Below are 14,754 nucleotides of genomic sequence, written 5' to 3'. Positions count from 1 at the left end.
GTTACTTGCTCACTTTTTCACATGCCTGGCTCCAGAAGCAGTGACATTTGTTATCTAGTGGAAATCTTGTGTTTCGTGTTTTGGCATTAATGGAAGACATGGTACTAGCAGAAAAACAGGTTTCCTGTATGTTTGCTCATTGTAAGAAGTTTCAAGGCTGTGCTGGGAAGATCTGAGAGAGGCGGTGCATTACTTCAGGGTCAGTGAAGCTCTGCACCTGAAACCCTTTATGATTTATAATATCTACTGCAATTCCTTTAATAATAGCGAAAATTAACTGCATTTAGCCAAATTCCCATGTATCCAGAAGAATTCAGGAAAACAGTATTTTTTTCTGTTGTTTTTGACAAGTCAGCAAGTAAATGACATGCTAATACCTTTTTGTTGTTGTTGTTGCTTTTTTCCCTGTCAGATGCTTGACGCTTGAGACAGGAACAAAGAACCCTGTTATACAAGAAATGCAGAAGTAGAGGAGTAAAGAACCCAGTTCTTGGAATCAGTTGCTTTACTGTAGCAGCCAACACCAGGTAATATGTAGAATTATGTGTGTATTAAATGTGTAGGATTATACAATAATCCTACAGTTTTTCTGCTGTAGAATTCAGGCAAAATATTAAGGAACCTTCTTTCTTCAATATGTAACTGCTGTTATCTGTTGCCAGTGCTCAGTTATGTATTAATTAAAAGAATTGCTTTAGAGAGCAAGTAATTTAATTCATGCACCATGGATACTCATAGTTGTTCTACTCATTTGTTCTTACGCACTCGATCAATCTTGCATTCTATGGCAGTATAGCTCTCTTAGTACTGTGACTTTATATGGTCCTCATAGATCTTCTGTTTATTCTGTTAATAAATATAATAAACAAAAGCACATAACTTGTAGACTTTAGAGAATTGTAACAGAATGTATGGGGATTTTGTCTTTCTGCTGGCAAAGAAAATAAGGCACAAAGAGGTAATGTGTACTTGTTCAGTGTCACAGAACAGGTCCCTAGCAGAGCTAGCAATACTGAGTCTTTCATTATCAAGCACACAGGCCACCTATGTAAGTATTGCTGTCAGATGCCACAAAGACATAGTATATTGACATACCTTGCTCTGTCCCAAATGAGTAATTATGAGCAGGACTTCAGTCTGTCAAAACAATCCATTACAATCTTTCCATGATCTGGTGACATACCAAAGAGTATCTTAGTGTTAGATTTATGCTTACATATTCTGGACTGAAGAAAGGTGAAATAAACCAGGGAATGTTGAATGAATAAAAATGTCTCTGTTTGTCTATAATGATATGAAGCAGAAAGTCTGACTATTAAAGTAAATTACTTAAATATCTGCCAAAGGCTTTAAACAGTGTCTGCCTTTCTCAAGTTTTTTTAGGACAAATAATACACCTTTTGTGTACTGTAAATCCTTGGAAAAGAAGTTTTGGCTCATAAAATCTCCAAAGGTGCATGACCCAATTTTGGTTTAGCAAGAACAATTTATCTTACTCTGACTACCACCGGAGTAGACCAAATATACATAAAACCAGCACATATACTACAGCAGCGCTATACGGTGATTGTACTTCCTAATTTCTCAGTAGAATCTAAGGAAACAGATTAGGCTGACGTGCTGTGTGCATCATTTCTTTCTACCTCTGCACACTTCCTAAAGATAAATCCTGAACTGTGGCAATGCCCTGCTGGATATGTAGTATATATGACCTTTAAATAATTGATACCAGACAAGCACATACTGTTTTATTAATTTTTGTGGTTATATTAATGTGACATTCCCTATATTCAGCATTATTCCACATATATTCCTCTTTTTTTTCCTCTCAAAGTAATTTTCCAGGAAAGAATCTTCTCCTCCACTTTTAATCAGATATTCTTGGCTTCTGAGATTTTGTAGTTTTATTTATCATCAGAAGTAACTTCATTTTTTTTTTCAGTTTGAGCAGTTTGTACTCTGTTGACTTCCCACTTTTTCAGAATACTTTGTTTCTAAATGACCATCGCCAGACAAAATCTGCACTGACATTGATAAAATTATGTCAATAGACACAATATGGAATTAATTAGAGAGACTGACTTATAAGTGGCTTACACTGCTGCATGTTTTTATTTAGATGAGTTATCACTTAGGCATCTGTGACCAGGGGAAAAGGCATTTACAGAACCCCCAGATACACTGTCATTGTCTGCTCTTGTCATTCAGAGGAAAACATATTTAAACTGTTAAGAGTAACCAGCCAGAAGAGAGTTGTGTTTGAGTCAAGGTTGTACCCCTTATTAAAGCTATGTTATGGCTTATGTAGAAGCTTACAGGTTGTTATGCAAGGCTCTGTGACCTGTGCAGGAGGAGGTCAGAACAGACTGTCAGAGCAGGTCCTCCCAGACTCAGTTTGAAGGAATTTTTCTATTTGACTTGGTGCATTGGAAATGGTAACAGATGATGGCAGAGTGAGTTTAAATAAAGCTGTTGCCAACAAGCTGTTAAAAAACTCAAAACATTCTTTTAGTTTCCCAGTCTTTTGGAAGCACTGAACTTCTTTATTGCCCAAGGGAAACCAGTACTGTCTAGAAGTGGTGTGTGAGGAGAAAGTAAGACAAAGAGAATTACTTTTCTTTATTCTCCACAAGATCAGAATCCTATCATTTAGCAGTCTTAAAAAAAACAAAGTAAGAAAAAAATCCATGAAGCTCCTCAGACAGTACTTTTACCAATGAGCCTCTCAGAACAGTGAAACACAGGAGAGCTAGAACTGTAAGAAAATGACTGAGGAGAAATCATTGACATACGGGGAAAAAATAATCCCAAGTTTACAGTATCCTAGGAGAGTCAATATAAACAAAATTGGAGAAAAAGAGAAGAGGATGGATGGTAGGTGAATGCCTGCTCTTACACCTGCCAGACCTTGAGAAACATACCCAGCTATTTTAAGTACAGCAGAGAGAATTCATTCATCCTGCTTTTACCTCTGCAAGTTCCTTTAGGGTAATATGAACAGAAGTGATAGCCCAATTTTAGTAGAATGGAAAAGACCAAAGGGTGTGTGCTAGTTTGAAGCAAGCTGGAATGTTTTGGTAACAGAACTAGATAACGGGCAGTGAAATGAAAAACAATTGATGTCAACTTCTCTCACAGTCTCGCTGAGAACTCTGGGAAGAAGAAGAAAACATTCTCCATTTTTGTTTCTCACTCTTGCTTTTGCCTTAGACGTGGTCACATCTCATTAACCCTGCTCCTACTAACCTTGCTCCCTAACCTCTTGGCTGCACCTCTTTTCTTCCTGAGAACTGGGGTAAGGTTGAGAGGGCCGGGGGGAGGTGTTGGGGTGGTTTGAAAGCCCCTCCTGGGGACCTTGGTTTCTGGGAGGGGAGTTGTGCTTTTGTATTGTTTATCCTTTGTATATTTCTGTATATAATTGTATATAACTGTATGTATTGTAAATAGCTGCTTGTAAATTCTGCTAGCTGTAAATAAATTGCTTCATCTATATTCCCAGGGTCCGTCTGAGTTAGCTGGGGCAAATTCAAAAGTGTGGAGGGGCGGGGTAACCCCCAAACCATCACATTTTTTTAATTGGCTTTCCCAACGTGGGGCTAGATATTTTGGAGTGAGTGGAAATTAGCTCTGGGAATTAAGATGAAGCTAATCAAGCAGCTATTGTATTTGGTTGGTGCATTGCTCTGGTCTGGTTTTGTTTTCTTGGTATTTAGTTGGTTAAAAGGTCAAATTGTTGCTTATTTCATTGATCTGGCTTATAATAAGGCTAAAGCTAAGGTTTCAGATATGTTCTGGAGCTGGGGTGATTTTATTCTTGGTTATGCTGGTTTTAATATCTCTGAGAATATTACCAAGGACATTACAGGAGCTCTGGTCAATAATGTGACAATCAATGGAAATTCTGCTTTAAATATGGCTCTAATGAGAGTTATTCAGCCTAAGACAGGAATTCCAACTGTTTGTATAGGCACATGCTCGTGTAAAACTGTTTTTCTTCTCACAGTTTTTAATATTTGCCTCATGATTTTGATATTCATATTAATTTTGGCATTATGTGTGAAAAATTCAAAACCAGCTTCTGTAAGAGCTAGGAAAATTTCTGTGTCTCAGAAGCAGTCTCTTTCACAGCAAAACAAGGGAACACAGTTATCGGCTTCCCCCTTGCCAGCCTCTCCACCCTCCTCTGTAGGTTCTGGGAACACAGCCAGCGTTCCCGCCACTAACGTAAACAATGATAAGGATAACCAAAACAAGCCACAGAGTTTAGCAGGGGCCTCAGGAACACAGGCAAGTACCCAAAATCAGAATGTTCCTAGCAACAATCAAAACACGTCAGGGTTGGCAGGCATCCCAGGAGGACAGGCAAATAATAACACTGCTAGTGCTAGTAACGCTAGCCCAGTCAGTCCAAATCCTAATGACACCAGCTCAGCCAATTCGAACCCCCAGCCAGCAGACCAGAACCAAAATCCTCCTGTTAAAAGCAAGGCAGATTTGAACTCACAAGCTCCAAGTCAGACCCCTAAGGATTCAAACCCTTTGAGTCAGACTCCTAAAGATTCAAATCCTCCAGCAGACACATCCAAGTCTGTTGCTGCTCAGGCCCTTCTGGCACCTGCTAAGGCAAAAGCTAAAACACAGAGTGGTTCGCAGGAGGATGTAAGACAGGGGACATCTGGTGATCAGCAGCAAGAGGAGGAAGAGGAGGCAGTTAGTCTGCGAGACCTTGTAGATGTGCTGAGACAACAATACTCAAGTGAGAGGAGCGCTGGGAGGTTAGCTGCCAAGAGAGAGGATGGTTCCAATGAGTTTAGGAATGCTATGAGGAAGATTGTGTTAGGCCCGGCACCACCAGAGCAACAGGAAGAAGAGGAGGAAGATGACATCCAAGGCTCCAAGGATCCACTCAGAGAGGTCAGGGAAGTTAGGAAGGAATACACAAGAGAATCAGGTGAGCCAATCCTAAGCTGGCTAGTGAGATGCCGTGGCATTGGTGCTAATGCCCTGCAGGTAGGAGACAAGTCTGCCAAGCAGCTGGGACCACTCACTAAGGAGAGTGGAGTGGACAAACACCTAGCAAGTCCTCTTGGTAGGGTTAGCTTGTGGACACGCCTTCTGTTGGCTGTGGCTATGAGATATCCTTCCCGAGATGATTTGCCATGGGCTGCCAAGAAGTGGAACACCGTTGAGCAGGGAATCAAGCTTCTGAAGGAGTTTGCTGTGAAGGAAGTGCTTTATGGAGATCATGGCACTCATGAGCCTGATGATATTCCTTTGGGAACAGGTCTCATGAAGAAGCTGATTAAGCTTGCTCCTTCATCCTATGCTAACATCTTGGCCAGTAAGTTTCTAGCAAGGAGTGATAATGGAAGATCTTTCACTGTTGGTGAATTCACTGACCAGCTCAGGCAGATAGAGGATAGCTTGTCACACTCTGGCCTAGTCTCTGCCATAAAAACTCTAGGTACAGAGATTAGAGATGGCATCAAGGAGAGCATGAAAGAACTGAAGGAGGACCTTACAACCTCAATTTCCAATCTGGTAAAGGATACCGTTCCTGCATCATCTGAATGGGTGCATGTTTCTGCAGTCAGGAACAGACGCCCACCTCCTGCAAGGCAATTCCAGCCTAGGAGGAGACAAATTCCACCCAGACAGCAGCAATCACGTGCGTCACTGTGGATACTTCTGCGTGACACATATGGTGAGAACATGAACAAATGGGATGGTAAACCTACTTCAGCTCTTTCAAAGAGAGTCAAGGATCTGCAGAGTGGCAGAAACAGAGGCAATAATGCCAGAAAAGTAGCTGTCACTTCTTCAGCTCCTGAGAGCAACTGCAATTGTTCCAACAGTTGCAATTTCTCTCACAACAACACCAATCACTGTGTACACCCTACATGCCATGTTCAGCATTAGGGGTGCCCTGCCTCCAGCCAGGAGGAGGAAAGGGATAGTGGAGAGAACCGAATCTATTGGAATGTATTCATTAGGTGGCCTGGCAGTTCAAGAGTTCGGAAATACAGGGCTTTAGTTGACACAGGTGCTCAATGTACTTTATTGCCATCTAATTGCAAAGGGACAGAGTCCATTTCTATCTTTGGAATCACTGGTGGATCTCAAGAGTTAACTAAGATACAGGCTGAGATCAGTTTAACTGGTAAAGAGTGGAAGACACATACTATTGTAACTGGTCCTGATGCGCCTTGCATTTTGGGAATTGACTTTTTGAGACAAGGTTGTTTCAAAGATCCTAAGGGTCATAAATGGGCTTTTGGAATAGCATCTGTAGAGATTGAGGATGATAAATTGAAATTGTCTGTTAGACCTGAACTTTCTGATGAATCTGCAGTTGTGGGACATCATGACATAGAGGACCTGGAAGTGCCAATTGCAACTCAAACTGTTCATCATAGGCAGTACAGAACTAACCGTGACTCTTTGTTGCCCATTCATCAGCTGATTCGTCAATTGGAGAGTCAGGCTGTCATTGAGAAAGCTCATTCACCTTTCAACAGTCCCATCTGGCCTGTGCGCAAACCTACGGGCGACTGGAGACTGACAGTTGACTTTCGTGCCCTCAATGAGGTGACGCCACCCATGAGTGCAGCTGTGCCAGACATGCTGGAACTCCAGTATGCGCTGGAATCGAAGGAGGCTAAATGGTATGCAACCATAGACATTGCTAATGCTTTCTTCTCTATTCCCATAGCAAAGGAGTGTAGGCCTCAGTTTGCATTCACCTGGAGAGGAATCCAGTATCAGTTCAATCGTTTGCCTCAGGGGTGGAAACACAGCTCAACCATCTGTCACTCAGTCATCCACAATGCACTGGAGAAAGGTAAAGCTCCAGAGCACATCCAGTACATTGACGACATCATTGTGTGGGGCCAAACTGCTGAGGAAGTCTTCGAGAAAGGTAACAAAATCATTGACATTCTGTTGCAAGCAGGTTTTGCCATTAAGAGAGACAAGGTCAAAGGACCTGCCAGAGAAATTCAGTTTCTGGGAGTGCGGTGGCAGGATGGTCGCCGTTACATTCCTCAGGATGTGATCAACAAAGTCTCTACCATGGCAGTTCCCACCAGTAAGAAGGACACACTTTCTTTTCTTGGTTTGGTGGGATTTTGGAGACTACACATTCCTGGTTTCAGTCAGATTGTCAAACCTCTGCATGATGTGACTCGTAAGAGAAACAATTTTGAGTGGGGACCTGAACAACAAGCAGCCTTTGATCAAATCAAACGAGAAATAGTCCATGCAGTGGGCTTGGGACCTGTGAGATCTGGTCCGGACATTAAAAACATTCTGTACACGGCTGCCAGTGACAATGGTCCAACTTGGAGTCTTTGGCAGAGAGCTCCAAATGAGACACGTGGTCGTCCACTTGGTTTCTGGGGACGTTGTTACAGAGGTTCAGAGACAAATTACACTGCAACTGAGAAAGAGATTCTAGCAGCCTATGAGGGAGTGAAAGCAGCTTCTGAAGTGATTGGAACTGAGTCACAATTGCTTTTAGCTCCTAGACTGCCAGTTCTTAACTGGATGTTCAAGGGCAAAGGTTCATCACCACATCATGCCACAGATGCAACCTGGTCTAAATGGATGGCTTTGATAACCCAGCGAGCACGAATGGGTAATCTTGACCGACCTGGTCTGGTGGAGGTGATCACCAACTGGCCGGAAGGCACAGACTGTTCCAAACCTCCGGAGGAGAAAATAACTCGTGCTGAGGAAGCTCCTCCCTATGGTGATCTCTCTGATCAGGAAAAGAACTATGCTTTGTTCACAGATGGTTCCTGTCGTCTTGTTGGGAACAAGCGAATATGGAAGTCAGCGGTTTGGAGTCCAACCAGGAGAGTTACCGAAACGAAAGATGGCGAAGGAGAATCCAGTCAGTTCGCTGAGGTAAAAGCTGTTCAACTTGCTCTTGATGTGGCTGAACGTGAGAATTGGCCTATCCTTTACCTCTACACCGACTCGTGGATGGTAGCCAATGCTCTATGGGGTTGGCTAAAGGACTGGAAGAAGAATGGTTGGCAGAGGAAAGGAAAGCCTATCTGGTGTGCTGATCTATGGCAGGACATTGATGCACGGCTGGAGAAAACTCCAGTGAAGGTGCGGCACGTAGATGCACACATGCCTAAGAGCAGAGCAACTGAGGAACATCAACATAATCAGAAGGCAGATCAAGCTGCTAAGATTGCTCAAGTTGATACCAACTCTGAACTTGACATTGACCTTGATTGGAAACACCGAGGTGAACTGTTCTTAGCTCGGTGGGCCCATGACTCATCTGGACATCAAGGCAGAGATGGAACATACCGATGGGCTCGTGATAGGTCAATTGACTTGTCCATGGACGCTATCACCCAAGTCATCTATGACTGCGACATTTGTGCTGCTATTAAGCAGGCTAAGCGAATCAAGCCCTTATGGTATGGTGAGAGATGGTCAAAGTACAAGTATGGTGAAGCCTGGCAGATTGACTACATCACTTTACCTCGATCTCGTTCTGGCAAGCAGTATGTGCTGACGATGGTAGAAGCCAGCACTGGATGGCTGGAAACCTATCCAGTTCCACATGCTACTGCACGTAACACCATTGTTGGTTTGGAGAGACAGATCTTGTGGAGACATGGAACTCCGGAAAGAATCGAGTCAGACAATGGTACTCATTTCAAGAACAATCTAGTGAAAAACTGGGCTAAAGAGCATGGTATTGAATGGATCTATCACATACCCTACTATGCACCAGCTTCAGGGAAGATTGAGCGCTACAACAGTTTGCTGAAAACCACCCTCAAAGCCATGGGGGGTGGAACTCTGAAAAACTGGGACAAACATTTAGCAGAAGCTACCTGGTTGGTAAATAGTAGAGGTTCAGTAAGCAGAGCAGGACCTGCACAATCAGATTTAGTCCAAACAGTAGACGGTGATAAAGTTCCTGTTGTACGTGAGAAGAATCTGTTAGGGAAAACTGTTTGGGTATTTTCTCCTTCGGGTGAAGGGAAACCTGTCCGAGGGGTGGTATCTGCTGAGGGTCCTGGTCACACCTACTGGGTAATGCAGGAGAATGGTGAAATCCAGTGTATTCCACAGAGAAATTTAACTTTAGCTGAGAGAGCTTAAATTCAGAGTGTGTAGCATAAGTTGTTAGGAGTTTTCTGTTCTAGGTAACATCGGCGCCCAACACTGAGAAAAATCTACAGTATGTGAGCACGAACCCAATGTCACCTGGGAGTCCCTGTTCTGAGCTTTTGAATCACCTACATCTGATTGAAGTGTGAACTGAACTTGTATATATTGTTTTGGTGTAAATATTGGTTTAGATTAGATTGGATAATTCTCAGCGATACTCTGAGCGAAGTAGACAAGGGGTGGATTGTGCTAGTTTGAAGCAAGCTGGAATGTTTTGGTAACAGAACTAGATAACGGGCAGTGAAATGAAAAACAATTGATGTCAACTTCTCTCACAGTCTCGCTGAGAACTCTGGGAAGAAGAAGAAAACATTCTCCATTTTTGTTTCTCACTCTTGCTTTTGCCTTAGACGTGGTCACATCTCATTAACCCTGCTCCTACTAACCTTGCTCCCTAACCTCTTGGCTGCACCTCTTTTCTTCCTGAGAACTGGGGTAAGGTTGAGAGGGCCGGGGGGAGGTGTTGGGGTGGTTTGAAAGCCCCTCCTGGGGACCTTGGTTTCTGGGAGGGGAGTTGTGCTTTTGTATTGTTTATCCTTTGTATATTTCTGTATATAATTGTATATAACTGTATGTATTGTAAATAGCTGCTTGTAAATTCTGCTAGCTGTAAATAAATTGCTTCATCTATATTCCCAGGGTCCGTCTGAGTTAGCTGGGGCAAATTCAAAAGTGTGGAGGGGCGGGGTAACCCCCAAACCATCACAGGGTGCCATCTTTAGGACAATAATATAGACAAAGACCAATGTTTATTTATATTAATTTCATTTTACTGCAGGCTTGCACAGTCAGTGCAGTAGTTTACCCAGTATATTCCCTACACAGCACTTGTGTTACAACTGTAACTGTTCCTGGGGAAATGTAGCTTCCAATGGGAGAAACAAATCACACAGAAACAGCATTCGTTACACATCCAGAAAACATGGCACATAGTACTAGAGCATAATTCTTAAACTAATAATAACTGAAAACTGCCCATCAGAATTTAGTCTAGAGCTCTCATAGAGGATATATGTTTTGTATATCACAGAGATCTCCCTCCCATTTTGCTATCAGTTTATATATGCAGCAATTCAGCTATACCTGAGTTTGTTGGGGTGAAGGAGAGACTAATTTGAGTTTTAAAAAACAGATATTTATTTAAAAAGGTACTTTATTAGAGCAACCTAACTTCAAATATATTTACAATATGAAAACAATCTCTCACAGCAGGAACAACCTAATTTCATTAATATATGGATGATTTTTTTATTGCACTCCTTGAGGCAAATCAAGCATGCACTTGTGCTTAAATATGTTTTTTAAAATCACTGAGCAGAGTTCTACCATTGTGTTTCTACAAGGTGTCTGGAAAGTTGTCTCAGAAGCTGATTCCTTATGTATGCTTGCAGTGGCACCAGCCTCATGAGCACTGACCTAGAGTGCTTCAGGCCAGTGTTTGGTTCATGCCCCAGTGCCAGCTCTGTTGCCCAAAGGTGGCTCTGAAGCGCTGGCATTCCAGGATTTCTACAAGACAATGGTGTGATTATTTACTACATCATCAGCAGCGAAGCATCAGTCCTTTACAAGGATTCCTTCTGTGTCTGGCCTTCTGCAGTGGGGCCTCTTTGCCCCCCATGCCAGTTAATTTCTTTTGTCACAAATTAAGGCGTTACAGCCTGAATTTCCCTTTCAAATACTCAGCAGTGACACTGAATCTGTATTTATATATGCTCTCTTTAAATAACTTCAGTGAGAAAGAAAAAAAAAGCTAATATGTTGAAACCAATTCCTGTAGCTCAGGATTTAGAGCTTAAGGGTGCATATATGATAAAATCTGTGATTTCTATAATTGGTAGTGTTTACCCTTTTTTACCATAAATTTCCTTTTTGTTCTGATGTTTGTCTCGACACATACTTCCATGGTATCTTGAGGAGAAAGGAAATTTGTTCAGTGTTACTTTTAGTGCCTTTCCTCACACTGCTTTTATTTTAATCTGCCTTTGCTTTGCATTTTTATGCTTATAGCAATATATTGGTGAATCTTTGTGTTTCCAGGGAAGACCTTGTTTGCCTTTGCAGTTGGGGATTGTGTCCTAATTGTATACAGAATCTTAAGACTGTCTACTGGAAGCCTGTTTACAGAAATTAGGTGTCACAGAGTTGTCAGAAATTCTAAGAAGCTAATGGTGATACATATGGGAGCTTCAGAGTCAGAATGACCTCACTGATTATCTTGAAAACTAGGTTAGTTTCCTAGAAGTCAGAACAACAGGCAAAAGAAGTTAATGAAAAGGCGAAATACGGATTATCAGTTGCACACCTGAAAATTAAATCATCTGTTTTCCTTGTGACCTCAGATCTTGGAAGCTGGCTAGGCATTTTTTCTTTTCTTTCTACTCATTTCCAGCATAATTGATTTCCTTGAAATCAGCCATGTCTTTGCTTTCTCCCCACATGATTAAGAATGGTGGAGTCAGCCCTAGAGCTGCTTTCAAATCAATATGGAGCAGACAGTAACATCCAGAATATGAAGAGGAAAAAAGGGCAGCGCTAGCGAGACCTCTTCCATACCACACTTTACAACTCTGTATGTGATACCAGTACTGACAACATATTTTTGAGCAGACACATCAGTTGCAGCTTTTAAAAGATAAATACTTGAGTGACACAAACTGCAGGTTTCCATTCAGCAGCATAAGATGCACAAATGCACTGTGGCTAAAAGCCAGCAGGAAGCTCCTTTGTCAAGAGATAGCTTTCCTAGTGTTAATGGTCTCATTTCCAGAGGCAGCTAAATGCCGCATGGCTGCTCACTCGCTTACTCCCAGTGGCATGGGGGAGAGAACTGGAACAGTAGAAGTGAGAAAACATGTGGGTTGAGATAAAGAGAGTTTAATAGAGATGCAAAAGTTTCATGCATGAGTAAAACTATGGAGGAATTCACTCACTACTTCCCATCATCAGACAGACAGATGTTCAGCCATCTCCAAGAAAGCAGGACTCAATCACACGTAATGGTTACTTGGGAAGACAAATGCGATCGCTCCAAAGTCCCCCTATTCCTCCTCCTTCCCTCGGCTTTATAGTCTGAGCATGATGACATATCTTCTAGAATGTCCCTTTAATCAGCTGAAGGCAGCTATCCCAGCTGTGTCCCCTCTGAATTTCTTGTGCACCCTGCACTCAGTGGTGGGGTGGGATTAGAGGTAGAAATGGACTTGACTCTCTGTAAGTGCTGCTCAGCAACAGCTACAACAGTCCTGAGTTACCAACGCAGATCCAAAATACATCACCATACAAGCGGATATGAACATAACTCTGTTCCAGACAAAACTAATACACAAGTAAAGAATGAACAGGAGCTGAAAGCTAGCAGTACTATACATCCTGTGTGTGCAGCTCCTAGATCAGTGCAAAAGAAAATCTGTCCTGGATTACTTGTTGTTTCAAGAAATTCTCATCTTTCCTTAACAACTCTTGTTCTCATAAATCTCTGACTCCTCTTTGTTAAAAGGGCATTCCTCCAAATAGTGTTGGTTTAGTACTGACATACCATGTGCTCTCATGACTGCAGGAGAGTGTTGCCAGAAAATTACAGCTAAACCTGTAATTATCAGAAGCACTAGCAAACTCAGAGGATGTAATTTAATTTTGTTATGAATGTGACGCATTTAAAGGCTGTGCCCACTTGTGTGTGCTGATAAAAGATGGCATCTGGTAAAGTTTTGCTAGGAATTACTGCCTCTGAGAGTATAAAAGGTTTTTTCCTTCAGCTGTCTTAATTTTATTCATGTCAGGTTTAATCGTAGAAAGAAGCCAAGCAGTGTAAACCTCCTAATCTACTGACTCTTCACCATCTCCCACTAATTCCCACTTTGTCACTAATATTCATGCTAGCCACCATTTTTAACTACTAGGGACCCTTTCACCGTGAAACTCAGACCTCATGGTTGCTCTTCAAAGTAGGCATGCCTCTGAAATCACAGCAGGACATGCTGTTCCTGCTTTTAGAGGATACCTCTACCTTTATAATTCAGGCCTTATTTCAAGTGGAGCACCAGTCCCCTTGAGGGGAGGAATTGTTCCCAGGCACTCAAAACACTGCACTCTGCAGAGCATCCTGTGTCTGTGTTAAAACAATGAGAAATATTCTGAGAAACTCCCAGAGAAGAATCTTCCCTACAGTCTTGGTTTCTTGCAAACTATTTCTGTTCAGTACCCCCTTCTTAGCATATGCTCCAGAAATTTTTGAGGAGTAAATAATGGTCTGCTGTCATTGGTCCTCAGCATCAAACAGCAGGGAGACAGATCTGCCAGAGAGCTGAAAGCTGTTAGTCCTACACACAGATCCACCACCCACAATTCCAGTCAAATGTCTTTTCAATGATAGACTGACAGATTTAAATCCTAATGGCAGCCTGTAAACTTTGCAAGACAGGCCTCCAGTAACCTAGTCTATAGCTATGCTTGCTAATTCTTGAGAATACTTTGGCGTACTTCATCCTCATCCACTTTCTAAAATTCCATCACAAGTCTTGAAATCCTATCATTTTATTCAGGTGATATAAATTGATCCCTGTGCACTTTGATACAAACAAGTTTTTCAGAAATTTCTCCTGAGTTGAAAGAATAGAAGATAAAAAATGGTTTGAGTGTTGTTATCAAAGCCTTCTCATTTGAAATGGTGCCTCTGTGAGCACTAATTCTGTTGAAAAAGAAATTTATGGTCATTTCTCAGGCTGCAGAACATGCACGTTTTTATGTGTCAGATCACTGCATTAGATCACAGCAGGAAGAACAAGTATCAGTCAGTTCAAAGCCCTGCTTTTCATTTTTCCCATAGTCTATTTATAAACAGTTTGCTTCCTGTTGACATACACCTTGAATATCAGGTTGCGGAGGACCTCAAATATGTGCACAGTTGCTTTGTTATAAAGCTTTTTTTTCTGATGTAGCAATGAACCTCAGTGTAACATTAGGTGAAGTCAGATCATTGGACATTGGCATAAATATGCATCAGTAACTTACAGTAATATTCATGTCTCAGTGTCATTTCCAGGTCTTCCTGAAATTCATCAGGTAATTTTGTCACAAAGCACAAATTAAAACTTCTGGATTTGCTGGGAAGTAGCATTCAACACACAGATGCTAGAGGAGATGCTTACTAGCATCCCCAATCAGCTGCTGACAGAATATTCATACTCACATTTCAGGCACATGTCCTGCATGTAACCTTCAGTGGTGAAAATTCCAAATACTGTCTAAAAGGATGCCTTTTCTGTTTCTTCTTCTGTCCAAGCTGAAATTTATCTGTAGGACAGAACACACTGTGCATAGGCTAGAATACCTTTTGCAGAGCCCAGCTTCATCTTTTTTAAAACCTCTTCATAGATGTTGAAGAGGCTGCTGTTAGGTGCCTCTGAAACTAGCTTTTCCCCAGGCAGAGCGAGCCTGGGGAAAGCAGCCTCTTCTCACAGGACAAGTGCTCCAGCCACTGATGCTGAGCGCACTCAGCTGATCTAGTTAATTACTGTGGAGCCCATGACTGGACTCAGTATCTAGATGTGGTCT

The 14,754-nt window shown here is 42.0% G+C and overlaps 1 long non-coding RNA gene across 2 annotated transcripts in view; it reads left to right on the top strand.

Annotated features, from left to right (window-relative positions):
* Positions 1-433: 433 nt before the first annotated feature.
* The window catches only part of LOC135176282 (uncharacterized), a 64,668-nt gene continuing 50,347 nt past the window's right edge, over positions 434-14,754 (top strand). For both annotated transcript variants that reach the window (XR_010302596.1, XR_010302595.1), the window contains exon 1: positions 434-527. This is a non-coding gene — a long non-coding RNA (uncharacterized LOC135176282). The remainder of the gene's footprint in view (positions 528-14,754) is intronic.

This window comes from Pogoniulus pusillus, chromosome 6 (genome assembly GCF_015220805.1).
Source record: "Pogoniulus pusillus isolate bPogPus1 chromosome 6, bPogPus1.pri, whole genome shotgun sequence".
Lineage (NCBI taxonomy): Eukaryota > Metazoa > Chordata > Aves > Piciformes > Lybiidae > Pogoniulus > Pogoniulus pusillus.
The sequence above is the reverse complement of the archived record's forward strand: the minus strand, read 5'-3'. Positions and strand labels throughout refer to the sequence as shown.